Raw genomic sequence first — 16,028 nt, 5'->3', positions numbered from 1 at the left:
ACTGTAGTTGAGCACCTCGTAATTACACGTCAGGATGAGGCTGCAAGTGACTGTTGGGATTAGAGATATTGTTGGTCGACTGTGATTATATTTGTTTAGTTCACTCTTCGTTGACTTTAGAGAGGGCACAGTTTTATTGACACAATATGTACAGTGAGCTCTAAAAGTATTGGGACAGTGACACATTCTTTGTTGTTTTGGTTCTGTAATCCAACACTTTGGATATGAAATTATACAATGACTATGAGGTTAAAGTGCAGGACTGTCAGCTTTAATTTGAGGGTACTTTCATCCATGTCGGGTGAACCGTTTAGAAATTACAGCACTTTTTGTACATAGTACCCCCCCCATTTTACTGTGTATTAAAGTAGTAAAAAGTTAAGTATTTGGTCCCATATTCTTAGCACTGAATGACTACATCACGCTCGTGACTCTACAAATTTGTTGGATGCATTTGCTGTTCGTTTTGGTTGTGTTTCAGATCATTTTATGGCCAATAGAAATGAACGGTCAAATCCAAAGTGCTGGAGTACAGAGCCAAAACAACAAGATAAAATGTACTATCCTAATGCTTTTGGAGCTCACTGTAGGTGTAATACGTATGTATTGTAGATGGAAGGGGTTCGAAGCACTGTCGCAGAAGTTCACAAACGCTGTGAAGGAATGGATGTAGTCCTTTGACAATATGCCAGCTATTTACTTTTTTACTACGCTAGTAGTTTGCAGATGCTTGACTTTCTAAGATATTTTTTGTTACTTGGTGTTAACCAGGACACAGACACTTGGCGATAATCAGAGCAGGCCTATTTTCAGTTGATTTTAACACTAATTTTCTTCCATTTGTGGCGAGGAAGAACGGATTTCAGTCCTGCTTTGCTCTTTTAATTTAACTAATTGCCCTGTTGTAGAATAATATAGAGTAGAAAAATATAAATCTGCACACTGTTATGCTGCTCCTAAAGTGTTTAAGAAGAAAAGTACAACTAGGTCTTTGTCAGGACCTGACCTGATGTTATTGTAGAACAATAACAGGTGAAAATTAACAGGGAGCATAGAGGTGAATTTAGCACAGAGTTCTGCAAGTCCGCTTGCGTTTAGAAGTGCAAACTGTGCCTTTAACTCAAATTGACAGTTGAACCGCTCCAAAGACTAAAATACCTCGGAACCAGGAGAAACAGGTGCCACTTTCCACTAGAACCCAGTCGACCACAAGCAGACACAATGCCTCTCAGAACTACTCTTCATTCTGTCAGAAATAATATCTGGTTTACCAGCCCAGTGTTTCTCATGTCATATTGTGTGTGTGTGTGTGTGTGTGTGTGTGTGTGTGTGTGTGTGTGTGTGTGTGTGTGTGTGTGTGTGTGTGTGTGTGTGTGTGTGTGTGTGTGTGTGTGTGTGTGTGTGTGTGTGTGTGTGTGTGTGTGTGTGTGTGTGAGAGAGAGAGAGTGAAAGAGAAAAAAAATAGAGTGTGTGTATGTGTGTGTATGTACATACATTTGTGTGTTTTTGTGCAAATAAATGTGTGTGTGTGTGTGTGTGTGTGTGTGTGTGTGTGTGTGTGTGTGTGTGTGTGTGTGTGTGTGTGTGTGTGTGTGTGTGGAAGTCTTCAGGGGGCCTCTGGCTATCTATCACACCCGTGCAGACAGACTGTTAGGGCCCTGACCAGAGCTGCTGTTTCAGGCCTGTGAAGCCTGAGACAAAGCTGCATGCACATCCCCACTGTGGCTGCCCTGTTTCCGGCAGATGCCCCAGAACTGAGCCGAGGGGGATCCCACCACAAAGTGAAGGTTGCGTAAAAAAAAGAATAAAACAATTTTTAAAAGAAAAAGAGAGGCTCCCTCCTTCAACCTGAGGGCCGACTCTTTCCGCTGGCCGGGCTCGTGGGAGACATCCTAGGTGCACTGTGGTCGACATCCACTCCGAGCAGATGTTCGAGAAAGTCAACCTTTTTTTGTTGAGTTGTCACCGCAGCCCAACCAGCGTAACGGATTTGTCTTCCTCCTCATTTCGAGTAACCGTCTCTCTTCTACTGTATGTCTAAACAATGCTGGAGGCTGTGGTTCATCTGGAGCGCTCTTCAGCACCACACCATTTCAATATATATATTGTAGCATTAGCAAATTCTTTAGGAGATAACAGTGTCTCAGTTGTTTATTCATTGTGTAAAACATGTACTCCACGTCAGAGTCATGTTGGTATTATATCAATAGACTGAATTAACTTATATGTACTGTATGTGCATGTGGAACGGCTGGTAGTGTGTCCTAGTTTTGTCAGACCCCGTAGTTGTGTCAGACTCCTAGTTGTGTCAGACTCCTAGTTGTGTCAGACTCCTAGTTGTGTCAGACTCCTAGTTCTGTCAGACTCCTAGTTCTGCCAGACTCCTAGTTCTGCCAGACTCCTAGTTCTGCCAGACTCCTAGTTCTGCCAGACTCCTAGTTCTGCCAGACTCCTAGTTTTGTCAGACTCCTAGTTTTGTCAGACTCCTAGTTCTGTCAGACTCCTAGTTTTGTCTGACTCCTAGTTCTGTCTGACTCCTAGTTCTGTCAGACTCCTAGTTTTGTCAGACTCCTAGTTTTTGTCAGACTCCTAGTTTTTGTCAGACTCCTAGTTGTGTCAACTCAAGGGCCTGTATCAACTGAGGGTCAAGAGTTTGTCATTCACAAGCTCAGATGCCTCTAGTGCATAGTACACCACTTCCACTGTATTAATAAAATAAAACAATCTTATGTCATGTGAGGTTGACAGTTAATGCACGAGGTGAAACTGCATCTGCTACTGGTCGCCCCAGGCGCATTTTGTTATTGTTTGGTTTATGACATGGAGCAGAGGATCATTCCGCACCGTGGTAAAACCAAAATAGTCCTACGTAGTCTGATCATTCTGCACCGTGGTAAAACCAAACTGGCACTACGTAGTCTGATCATTCTGCACCGTGGCAAAACCAAACTAGCACTACGTAGTCTGATCATTCTGCACTGTGGTAAAACCAAACTAGCACTACGTAGTCTGATCATTCTGCACCGTGGTAAAACCAAACTAGTCCTACGTAGTCTGATCATTCTGCACCGTGGTAAAACCAAACTAGCACTACGTAGTCTGATCATTCTGCACCGTGGTAAAACCAAACTAGCACTACGTAGTCTGCTGTTCTATCGCACTGGCAATTATGTCAGAGGGTATAAAACATTATTTGTTGTTTCAATTAACATCTTTGTTGTTGTAATATCGCAAACGGACGAGGCAGTTTCACCTCTACGGATTACGGCTTTAAAGGAAACCCAAACTTAACCGTTATGTTAGTTAGTAACTGATTCTCATCTCCATGATTTTAAACAGTTAAAGCAGTGGAAGATTAACCTGAAATTAAAAATGTATTAAAGACTACGCATATACTTAAAGGGCATGTCGTGTGGCAATACCAAATGTACAAATTACTGGAGTAGTTTGAGGTAGATGTGTACATGTAGGCAGGGATTAGGAGAAAGTGACTGGTAGCAGGATGAATAATTATAATAATAGTAAACAGTATGGCAGCAGCATAAGTGGTATAAGATAATGAGAACAGTTTAATTTCACTTAAAATATGGAAATTATTGTTATTATATGAGGAGTAATATATAATAAAAAAAAAACAAATACAAATAAACCTTATGGAACAGCAGAGACTGTGAAGAGACACACACACAGGCACAGACACATGTATACACACACACATGATAACATACGCACTATACACACACGTACACATACATTTTGTGTTATAGATATGTGGTAGTAGAGTAGTGGCATGAGGGAACACAATGTGTTTTGAAATCTGTTGTGAAATGTATTGTAATATTTATTTATTTTAATTGCTGGACCCCAGGAAGAGGAGCTGCTGCCTTGGCAGGAACTAATGGGGATCCTTAAGGCCAGGCACCACAGGCTAATATGGATTTATTTTTTCTTCTTTACTCTCATCAGACTGAAACTTTACCAGTTCAAAGTATACATAAATTCAATATATTATTGTATTACAAGTTTTATTTATTTGTAAATTAAAATATGCAAATTAGGCAAGCTATCCTTAAATATGTGCTAATTTGCATATTACAAGAATCTGTTTTTCAACACATTGCTTCAATGCAGATTTTTTATTTTGTTTTATTGTGATAAGACACTCAATGGTCAGACTTTTACAGATCAGTTCATCAAAATATTGTCATTTCATGGAATTATTTAAAAAAACACTATTCACATGTATGACGGATGCATATTTAGCATATATTTACACATAAAATGACACTTAAAATCAAAACGACACAAGATATTAAAAAAGCCTCTGTAAAAGTCTGACTATAAGACCTAAGAACCTGTGTGTGGAATAATGGGAATGTATGTCCTTTGAAGACTGAGAAAAATGAATTGGCGCACCGGGAACATGAGCATTTTTAAAGATAGGCTAATGCAATTAAAATGTACTTTCCATAAATATGACAATTTATGTCACATTAATTAAACTCTTATTCATATATCACTTCTAAACTGACAAATAAACATCAAATATACCTTTTACATATACATTAGCACATTTAATATGTTTGTTTCAAGCAGTAGAGGATATGCTTTGAATACTGGTCTGTTTGGCAAATATGCAGTTTTGGGCAAATTCTCATATCACTTTGCTCAATTTGTCACATACAATGATTTTGTATGGCTGTTGAAATGTGCAGAACATGAATCAGCTATGCCTGCCCCATATGTAAGGCCCTCTTTGAGTTGTTGCTGGTGACGCTTTGCTTTCTTGACTGTGTCATGGGACCTGCGCCTACTCTTGACACACTCCATTGAAGCAGCATCAACTCTCACAACTCCTCTCTGATTGCTCCAGTGTCACCAAAGTGTTGTCAAGCCATAATTTGTTCATCACATTTGCTATAGCAGTGGCTCTCTCATTGAACGTGGCTACTGCCATACTGGATGCTCCGTCAATGTGGCTTTTGCCCACGGAGATAGTTTTGTGGCATCGCGACTATATTAGAGAGTTCAGACATTCATTTGCATTCTGGGTACCTCCGTGCTACATTCTTTGGAGGACGTTATCATTTGACATCCTATGATATACAGCTACCATTTTCTGTGCAACCTCTCTATTAAAAATGTATGGCCTCCAAGGTGTTTGTGACAGGTTGGATCTTCACCATTTTCTATGGCTCGCTGGTACCAGATCCAATGCACACACCTATCCCGTAGTTGGAAGTGAATCCTCTCTTGTGCCATGTGCCATCGAAGGATACATTAATGTCTATGATGTCATCCTCATCCTCCTTCAGCATCTCTGCTATGTCTGGGTCTCTATCTGCGTATGCTCTTCTAATTATCTTTGTAGCACTCTCCATTGACTGTAGCCCTCTCTGAATCTCTGCAACTAAAGTGGGGGGAAAAAATACTTATTACAGTGCCTTGAAAAAGTATTCATCCCCCTTGGCGTTTTTCCTATTTGGTTGCATTACAACCTGTAATTTAAATCGATTTTTCTTTGGATTACATGTAATGGACATACACAAAATAGTCCAAATTGGTGAATGGAAATTTAAAAAATTACTTGTTTCAAAAAATTCCTAAAAAAATTATCATGGAAAAGTGGTGCGTACATATGTATTCACCCCCTTTGCTATGAAGCCCCTAAATAAGATCTGGTGCAACCAATTACCTTCAGAAGTCACATAATTAGTGAAATAAAGTTCACCTGTGTGCAATCTAAGTGTCACATGATCTGTCACATGAACTCAGTATATATACACCTGTTCTGAAAGACCCCAGAGTCTGCAACACCACCAAGCAAGCGGCACCATGAAGACCAAGGAGCTCTCAAAACAGGTCAGAGACCTTAAAAAATATCCTAAACTTTGAACATCCCATTATTAAAAAATGGAAAGAATATGGCACCACAACAAACCTGCCAAGAGAGGGCCGCCCACCAAAAGTGACAGACCAGGCAAGGAGGGCATTAATCAGAGAGGCAACAAAGAGACCAAAGATAACCCTGAAGGAGCTGCAACGCTCCACAGCGGAGATTGGACTATCTGTCCATAGGACCACTTTAAGCCGTACACTCCACAGAGCTGGGATTTACGGAAGAGCGTCCAGAAAAAAGCCATTGCTTAAAGAAATAAATAAGCAAACACGTTTGGTGTTCGCCAAAAGGCATGTGGGAGACTCCCCAAACATATGGAAGGTACTCTGGTCAGATCAGACTAAAACTGTCTGGCGCAAACCCAACACCTCTCATCACCCTGAGAACACCATCCCCACAGTGAAGCATGGTGGTGGCAGCATCATGCTGTGTTTTTCATTGGCAGGGACTGGGAAACTGGTCAGAATTGAAGGAATGATGGATGGCGCTAAATACAGGGAAATTCTTGAGGGAAACTTGTTTCAGTCTTCCAGACATTTGAGACTGAGACAGAGGTTCACCTTCCAACAGGACAATGACCCTAAGCATACTGCTAAAGCAACACAAGTTGTTTAAGGGGAAACATTTAAATGTCTTGGAATGGCCTAGTCAAAGCCCAGACCTCATTCCAATTGAGAATCTGCGGTATGACTTAGATTGCTGTACATCAGTGGAACCCATCCAACTTGAAGGAGCTGGAGCAGTTTTGCCATGAAGAATGGGCAAAAATCCCAGTGGCTAGATGTGCCAAGCTTATAGAGATATACCCCAAGGGACTTGCAGCTGTAATTACTGCAAAAGGTGGCTCTACAAAGTATTGTCTTAGGGGGGGGGGGGGGGTGAATAGTTATGCACGCTCAAGTTTTCTGTTAATTTTGTCTTATTTCTTGTTTGTTTCACAATAAAAATGATTTAGCATCTTCAAAGTGGTAGGCATGTGTAAATCAAATGATACAAACCCCCCCAAAATCTATTTTAATTCCAGGTTGTAAGGTAACAAAATAGGAAAAATGCCAAGGGGGGTGAATACTTTCGCAAGCCACTGTATGTCTGTTGACATTACAGACATAACTGCAGGACTAAATATCAGCATGTTACCCTATGTAAATATTAGCATATCAGCACGCATTTACGTTATGTAAAGCTAATTTCTCACTAATCACATTAGGCTACAGCCCTATGACACTGTAGGCCTATGTGACAGTCTCATTGTATAGTTGTTTTCCTATCACTCTGTTTTGTTAACATTGAATACATTTGCTGGAACAAGGAAGTAAATATTATTTATACACAGCAAGTCACCTGACAATAACGGGCTACTCTCCCTTTTTATTTACCTGTCATGTCTCTGATATGAGCTGAGAAGCAAGGAAGGACTCCCTAAGACTGCATTACCAAGTCCAAGTTCGTGGGCTAGAATAATAATCCTCACATTTATATCAAATGCCACATCTCCCCTGGAGTAGTCCTGCAGCATGGAGGAAGTGTAAACACTCCTCCTAAATGCATCATGATCACCTTCACAGTCTGCACATTCTATCATGACAGAATTACAGAATCACTGGTTGGTGAAGTCTGTGGTGATTTTCAGTCCAGTGTTCAGACAATTAGGGCAAATCAAATCATGTACAGTTTGGTTTATTTGAGACATGTGAATAAAAGCCACTGTTGGCTGGCTGCTAGATTGATCGCTGCTTGTTGTCATCTTCATTTCAACTCATTTGAGTCTCAACGCGCTGCTGCGGGCTACCTCCTTTTCCTCCTCTACCTGTAGTGCCACTGCCTCGATCGGCGGATCAGGCAGATGTTTTCTTTGATTCACTGCTTTTCTCGCATTGGCTAACTGAGATCGCCTATTTTTATTCACATACCGTAGGTATATTCTTTGACATTTTCTCATTTGGTCTCTCTTTACATTTGATTCTTCGCGGGAGATATTTTCAAACAAGGAAGCGCTGTGTGGCACGTGAGGCCTTTTAACCAATCAGGTTGCCGAAAAGGGCCTTTAAATGCCAGTAACCAATCGGATTTCAGGAAATTACTACTCTTTCAGCACTAGGCACTACGTCTACAAAGGATATAGCCATGTATGGACTAGCTAACGCTATGCTCCGGAAAACAAGCTTTTGAACGATATATGATTCAACATGGAGAGTTTAAAAAAATAGCGGTTGAAGTTCTACATGAAACATGCTATCAAGAACGACATTTATGTTAGGTGTAGTTGACTGAGTTGGGATAAAATTATACAAATAAAGTATTTATATACATTATTGCCGATACATTTTTGTACATTTGATATTGATATTTGATTTATATGCAAAATATCCCAAAATCTGAAAATTGACGGAAGCAAAATCACAATTTTTGCCTGTGGTGCCTGGTCTTAATAAATACAAATGTCTCTGTTTTACTTGTGCCAATATAGTGGACTGCATGCATAACACTACCTGGTTCGATCTAAAAATACATATTTTTGTGAAATTAGCAAGCCTAGTGGTGGTCTTTATCAGAAGTGGGTCACTTGATGAGAAGTGCCACGGTCTGTCTGTCTTGAGCCGACATCGAAATGAATCAATACTGCCATCTAGTGTTAATGGGTAATATAATAACACATAATTGTCTTTATGAAATTAGTGGATGGATGGACCATCTATTCTAGTTGGTTTAGGACTATAATGGAGTTCAATGTCTAGACGGTCTAGGTCTGTAATCGAGTTGGATGTCTAGTCTATGAAATTAGTTCTATAGTGGAGTACAATATCTAGTCTGTCTAGTCTGTCTAGATCTATAGTGGAGTTGGAGGTGTTGGATGTCTAGTCTAGTTCTGGTTCATCTATATTTATAGAGTTGAATATCTAGGCTGAGTAAACGCTGCAGTTGTCGGGCTCAAGCTGAAATTACATTTAAATGTAAAGCACTGTGCTTTTGTAGACAACAGGCCTTTGATTGAATCCTGGCCCTATACTCTAGATCAACCTCAATCAGTGCAAAAGCCATATCGAAAAAACACAAGCGATTTGCGGGCCATATTGAAAGAACACAAGCGATTTGCGGGCCATATTGAAAGAACACAAGCGATTTGCGGGCCATATTGAAAGAACACAAGGAATTGTCGGGCCATATTGAAAAAACACAAGGGATTACCGGGCCATATCGAAAAAACACAAGCGATTTGCGGGCCATATTGAAAAAACACAAGCGATTTGCGGGCCATATTGAAAGAACACAAGGAATTGTCGAGCCATATTGAAAAAACACAAGGGATTGGGTGGGCCATATTGAAAAAACACAAGGGATTACCGGGCCATACATAGACTGTTATGGTAATGATTGTTTTACATATGATAAAATATGGCCCTTTATAATGCATATAGCCGTATTAACATATTAAAACAAAATAAGATATCAATATTTGTCCAGCCTTTGCTGCTATTCTTGCAGATGTGCATAATATGCTGCGATCCTAATCAAAAAGTATTTAACTCCAAATACCAAAAATTTAGCTAGAATATTGTACTATTTAAACTTAAAACATTTTTAAATGTTTTGTTGCACTGCATGGATCACCCGTTCGGTTGAATGCAGCGTTGGCTTATGGTGCACTCAAAATGTATTGTCGTTGAGTAGACAGCCTAGGCTACTAGGTTACTGCCCAGATGTTGCTGAAATAGGCCTACGTGTGTCTCCTTTGCATGGTGTTTTGTCGCAGGTTTTGTTTTTTGGTTAGTCAAGCATTAAAAACCGAAGCCAGACTACAACATTTTAGTAGCCTAGCTAAAACTGTGGCATGTGTCTGTCTGTCAACTTTCCCTCTGCTGCTTTGCCAGTAAGCGGGACGAACGAAAGCAGCGCAATTGAAGTTTCTTTCACCAATGTGAGCACATCAGGCTATAATTTCATGAAGTAGATGACTCAACTGCAGACTCATTTATACTCGCTTGCGTGTCCTTTTGTCCTTTAGTAGTAATTTATACCCGCGTCTGAATCCTTTATCTTATAACTTTTTAACAACCAAGATTACATTTTCTGTAGGCTACAGCAATGACCTGTTGGAACCTAAGCTTGAAGTGGACATTTTTATTTTTTTATTTTATTCAGCTTTATTCAATTGTATTCTTCATACTATAAAATAATGCCACGGAATTCTAAGCAAATTTTGTCTGCTAAATGAACTTGTGTACCCACAGCCATATGGCATAGCCAGATCAAGACCTAACATAAGTAGAACGCAGAATACGCTATTCTGTTCTTCTGAAATATACTATATTTTCGTCATATCATGTTTCTTTAGACCTGTAGTTTGGACGATTCTACGGGCCTGTGACTGATATGGCCCCTAAAAAAATATTAGAACATTAGGAACAAAAATGTATATATTAAATTATTAACCTATCATCCTTAATTTAATATTTTATTTACAATGTACTAATAAAACTAACGGTTTCTTTTTCTTTTCTTGTGGGAGCCTCTGTATTGCCCCCCTCTATTTACATGAAATGGTTCCGTCCTGCCCCAAACCAGGCGGGAACGGTACTTGCTAGCAGTAAATTGCGAGTGAGGAGTGAGGTGTGCATCATGTCTCAGCTTCCTAAAGAAAAATCTGGCTTCTATAAACGAAAAGAAAGACAGGAGAGAGAAAAGGAAGGGTGACAGTGTCTCTCACCCAATTTTTTACAAAGGAAGATGGGTGTAGTCCGTGAGTGGTGGAAATTAACCTGTTAGTTTAGTCCATAGTGAAATAGCCTACTTTTGCTCTACTAACATTAGTTACATAATATCTTCACAGAAAATACTGAGTGTTTACATTTCGCTCCTCTTTTAGCCGACATTTAATCAATGCAGGCAAATTCATAATAAATCAGTTGTCCCTGCCCCTGCCTGGTGCCAGGCCCAACAGATGCAGCTTCAGGCTCAGCAGCCCTGTCTCCACATCCCCATACCCCTGAACCAGCCCTACTTCCAACTGAAGGAGGTGAGCAGCATTGTGTTGAATGACATGTCAGTTGGCATAATTGCAGGTACAGCAATGCATTGAGGACAGGAATGTGATTCTCCAGTCAGGAAAAATCTCACTTGATACAGAGGCAGCCAATATCAGCGCCTTAAAGGAAGAGATGCAGGCTCTTAAAAGATGGATGAGAGTCTCTCCTGTCTGAGGCAACACTGATTGCTACGCAAATGGATGTTGCACCTCAATTTAGTAAGGAACACAGCCGCCAGAGGAAAAGGAAGAGATTCCATGATGAGACAGCTCAGGACAGTGCAACAAAGGTGTTTTTTTACTGCTATGGACAACATCATAAGTGACTTGGACACTAGGTTCCACACCACTGCAAAAATTGTTGAAGAATTTTCTGCTGTTTTGGCAGATTAGTGAGGATAAAGTCTCTTCTGTGTACCAACCACTGATCATGAAGTATTCCAGAGATCTCACACCTGAGTTTCAAAATGAAGTAAGACACCTGAACACTGTATATGCTGCCACTTTCCCCCCTAACTTGTCCCCTCTTGGTCTCCTGAATGCAATTTGTAAGATGCAGCTGCAAAGCATTTTTGGAGAAGTGTGCATTGCTTTAGGTATATTTTGCACACTACCTGTGACTGTTGCTGGTGGCGAGAGAGCTTTCAGTAAGCTAAAACTGATTTAAAAAACTATTTGAGGTCCACTATGTCCCAGGACAGGCTTTGCAGTCTTGCCATGCTGTCCATTGAAAGTCAGTTAGCTAGAAAGCTGGACTTCAAAGACTTGATCAGTGACTTTGCTAACTGGGCTCTTGGTGAGTAAGTCTGTGCAAGGGCCAGTGATAACTGTTAAATGGCATGGCTATGATATTGGATCACTACACACATGATGCCCACCAGGCTGAGAACAAGACTGAGAACAAGATATATCTCACAAAGTAATGGCTGGATTGCCATAACATTTGTTGTGCACAATCAAGACCCCAAGTGGAAGAAACCTATTGATTTGGTGACCACTTGACCTTTGCTCTAGCGCCACCATCAGGCCTTTTCATTTCCATTTTGTTTTCCATTTTCCATTTCCTCTTTTACAGCTGCTTATTGTCTAGTTGGTATGTATACTTAGTTCAAAAATCTGCTGCTGATTTTATTATTTTGTTATATCATTCTATAGATGATAATGTTAATTGATTTGAATTGAAGAGGTTAATGTATATTTAAGTTATATTTATTTTAACTTTAATGTTAAGAAAATGTTCCATTCAAGAATTTTACCATTAAAATTACATTTAGACTGTAAAAGATGGCCTTTAGCACATTTCTTATAGAGGGTATCAGTCTTGCATAAAAAAGTGAATTCCACTGTATGCAGAATGTTGCATGCATGTCTGCACAGTGTTATATTTTCACAGCTCACTGTAAGTAAATATCGCACAGTAAATATTGGACTACAAGAGAGTTACAAGCCTGCAAAGGTAGAGTTATTTAAAGCTTTGAATGGGTCGATTGGGTTCTGGAGGTGTGGGGTAACAGCAATTGCGCAGGGTTGGTGTGGCCTGTGGTGGTGGGGCCCAATGTGATATCTTTTCATGGGGCCCAAAATCCCTGGCGGTGCCCCTGGCCCTACCTAGAACACTTTTAAACTTTCGGTCCAGTAGAAGACTCAGTCATTGCTATTAGTTATGATATGATACTGGCTGTCTGGCTCATGTGTGGGAGTGTGTGTGGGTCTGGGATGAGAGGTGTGTGTGTGTGGCAATGCACTGTTGTTTGGCGTGCAGCACGTTGGCAGTGCATTGCTGTGACTTATAGTGCAGCGCATAGGGGGCTGTATTGAAGCAGGTCAAAATGAATTGACAACCCAAAAATCATTGCGCAGGCCGGATAGAAATGTGTCACAGCCCTCGGGCCTTATTTCTTTATTTAACCTTTGTTTAACTAGGCAAGTCAGTTAAGAACAAATTCTTATTTACAATGACGGCCTAGGAACAGTGGGTTAACTGCCTTGTTCAGGGGCAGAACGACAGATTTTTACCTTGTCAGCTCGGGGATTCAATCTAGCAACCTTTCGGTTACTGGCCCAATGCTCTAACCACTAGGCTATCTGCTGGTTACTGGCCCAACGCTCTAACCACTAGGCTATCTGCCGCCCCAGGCTGTGTTTTTGACACATCAAATAAAATGTTATTTGTCACATGCACTGAATACAACAGGTGTAGGCCTTACAGTGAAATGCTTACACATGCTCTAAATCTACGGTTGTCCAGGTCAGCTTTGCCTTAGGGCTGGATTAAATCCATATCACGCAAGTTCAGCGCTATAGCGCAATTGAGATTTAAAAGTAAATTCGTATGGAGTGCCTTTGGAAAGTATTCGGACCCCTTGACTTTTTCCACATTTTGTTATGTTACAGCCTTATTCTAAAATGGATTACATTGTTTTTCCCCTCATCGATCTACACACAATACCTCATAATGACAAAGCAAAAACAGTTTTTTTGAAAATGTTACTAATTTATTACAAATACAAAACAGAAATATCACATTTACATATTCACACCCTTTACTCAGTACTTTGTTGAAGAAACCTTTGGCAGCGATTACAGCCTCAAGTCTTCTTGGGTATGACGCTACAAGCTTGGCACACCTGTATTTGGGGAGTTTCTCCCATTCTTCTCTGCAGATCCTCTCAAGCTCTGTCAGGTTGGATGGGGAGCGTTGCTGCACAGCTATTTTCAGGTCTCTCCAGAGATGTTCGATCGGGTTCAAGTCCGGGCTCTGGCTGGACCACTCAAGGATATTTCGAGACTTGTCCCAAAGCCACTCCTCCGTTGTCTTGGCTGTGTGCTTAGGGTCGTTGTCCTGTTGGAAGGTGAACCTTCGTCCCAGTCTGAGGTCCTGAACGCTCTAGAGCAGATTTTCAACAAGGATCTCTCTGTACTTTGCTCTGTTCATCTTTGCCTTGATCCTGACTAGTCTCCCAGTCCCTGCCACTGAAAAACATCCCCCACAGCATGATGCTGCCACTACCATGCTTCACCGTAGGCATGCCAGGTTTCCTCCAGATGTGACGCTTGGTATTTACTGCAAATAAATCTTGGTTTCATCAGACCAGAGGTGCTTTAGGTGCATTTTGGCAAACTCGAAGCGGGCTGTCCTGTGCCTTTTACTGAGGAGTGGCTGCCGTCTGACCACTCTACTATAACGGTCTGATTGGTGGAGTGCTGCAGAGATGGTTGTTCTTCTGGAAAGTTCTCCCATCTCCACAGAGGAAATATAGACCTCTGTCTGAGTGAGCATCGGGTTCTTGGTCACCTACCTGACCAAGGCCCTTCTCCCCAGATAGCTCAGTCTGGCCGGCAACTGTGTTCTTGGGGACATTCAATGCTGCAGAAATGTTTGTCACCCTTCCCTAGATCTGTGGCTTGACACAATCCTGTCTCGGAGCTCTACGGACAATTCCTTCAACCTCATGGCTTGGTTTTTGCTCTGACATGCACTTTCAACTGTGGGACCTTATATAGACAGGTGTGTGCCTTTCCAAATCATGTCCAATCAATTTGTAGAAGTTGTGGAAAAATCTCAAGGGTGATCAATGGAAACAGGATGGACCTGATCTCAATTGCAAGTCTCATAGCAAAGGGTCTGAATACTTATGTAAATAAGGTATTTCTGTTTATTTATTTTTTATTAGCAAACATCTTGCTTTGTCATTATGGGTTATTGTGTGTAGATTTCTGAGATTTGTTTGAATTTTTTATCCATGTTATAATAAGGCTGTAACATAACAAAATGTGGAAAAAGTCAAGGGGTTTGAATACTTCCCGAAGGCAGCTACTTCCCGAAGGCAGCGTTGTGCATAGTGCTGAACATAGCGCCATAGTGCTGAACATAGCGCCATAGTGCTGAACATAGCGCCATAGTGCTGAACATAGCGCCATAGTGCTGAACATAGCGCCATAGTGCTGAACATAGCGCCATAGTGCTGAACATAGCGCCATAGTGCTGAACATCCTGCAACTAATGATGTCCAGCCGCTCGACAACCTGCCCACTCGACCCCATCACCACTTCCCATCTCTAGACTATCACATCCCTCATCAACTCATCCCTGACCACTGGCTGCATCCCCTCTGACTTCAAAAAGTCGCTCCCCTCCTCAATAAACTAATACTCGGCCCCTCTGATTCCAACTACAGACCAGTATCCCTTCTTTCTTTTCTTTCCAAAACACTTGAAAATGCTGTTTCTGACCAACGCTCTCGCTATCTCTCTCAGAACGACATTCTTGACACGAACCAGTCATGCTTCAAGATGGGTCACTCAACTGAGACTGCTCTTCTCTGTGTCACAGATGATCCCCGCACTGCCAATGCTGACTCTCTCTCCTCTGTTCTCATTCTCCTATTTCTATCCGCTGCCGTGAACCATCAGCTCCTCCTCTCCACCCTCTCAGGGCTGAGTGTCTAAGGCTCTGCACACTCTTGGATTGCATCCTACCTGGCAGGCTGCTCCTATCAGGTGACTTGGAGAGGATCTGTGTCTGCACCACGTGCTCTCACTACTGGTGTCCCCCAGGGCTTGGTTCTAGGCCCTCTCCCCTTTTCTCCATCATATCCTCACACGGTCTCTCCTATCGTTGCTATGCAGATGACACTCAACTACTTTTGTCATTCTCCCCTTCTGACACCCAGGTGGCGACAAGTATCTCTGCGTGCCTGCCAGATATCTCAGATTGAATTAGTGGGCCGACATCCAATCTCAATTTCAACAACATGGAGCTGCTCTGACTCCCAGGGAAGGCCTGCCGCTCCAACACCTCTCCATCACGGTTGACAACTCCACTGTGTCCCCTTCACAGAGTGCAAAGAACCTTGGCGTGACCCTGGACAATACCCTATTGTTCTCTGCAAACAACAAAACAGTGACCCGCTCCTGCAGGTTCATTCTGTGCAACATTTGTAGAGTACAACCTTTCCTGACACAGGAAGAGGCGCAGGTCTTAATCCAGGCACTTGTCATATCCCGTCTAGACTACTGCCGCTAGAGGGAGCTGTGACGTCAATGGTGGGCGTTAGTGGGATCGTGAGATTTTGGATGTTTCTTCCTCAATCTTGGAGAATGCCG

The sequence above is a fragment of the Salvelinus alpinus genome, chromosome 18, assembly GCF_045679555.1.
Source record: "Salvelinus alpinus chromosome 18, SLU_Salpinus.1, whole genome shotgun sequence".
Classification (NCBI taxonomy): Eukaryota; Metazoa; Chordata; class Actinopteri; order Salmoniformes; family Salmonidae; genus Salvelinus; species Salvelinus alpinus.
This window is presented reverse-complemented; position numbering follows the sequence as displayed.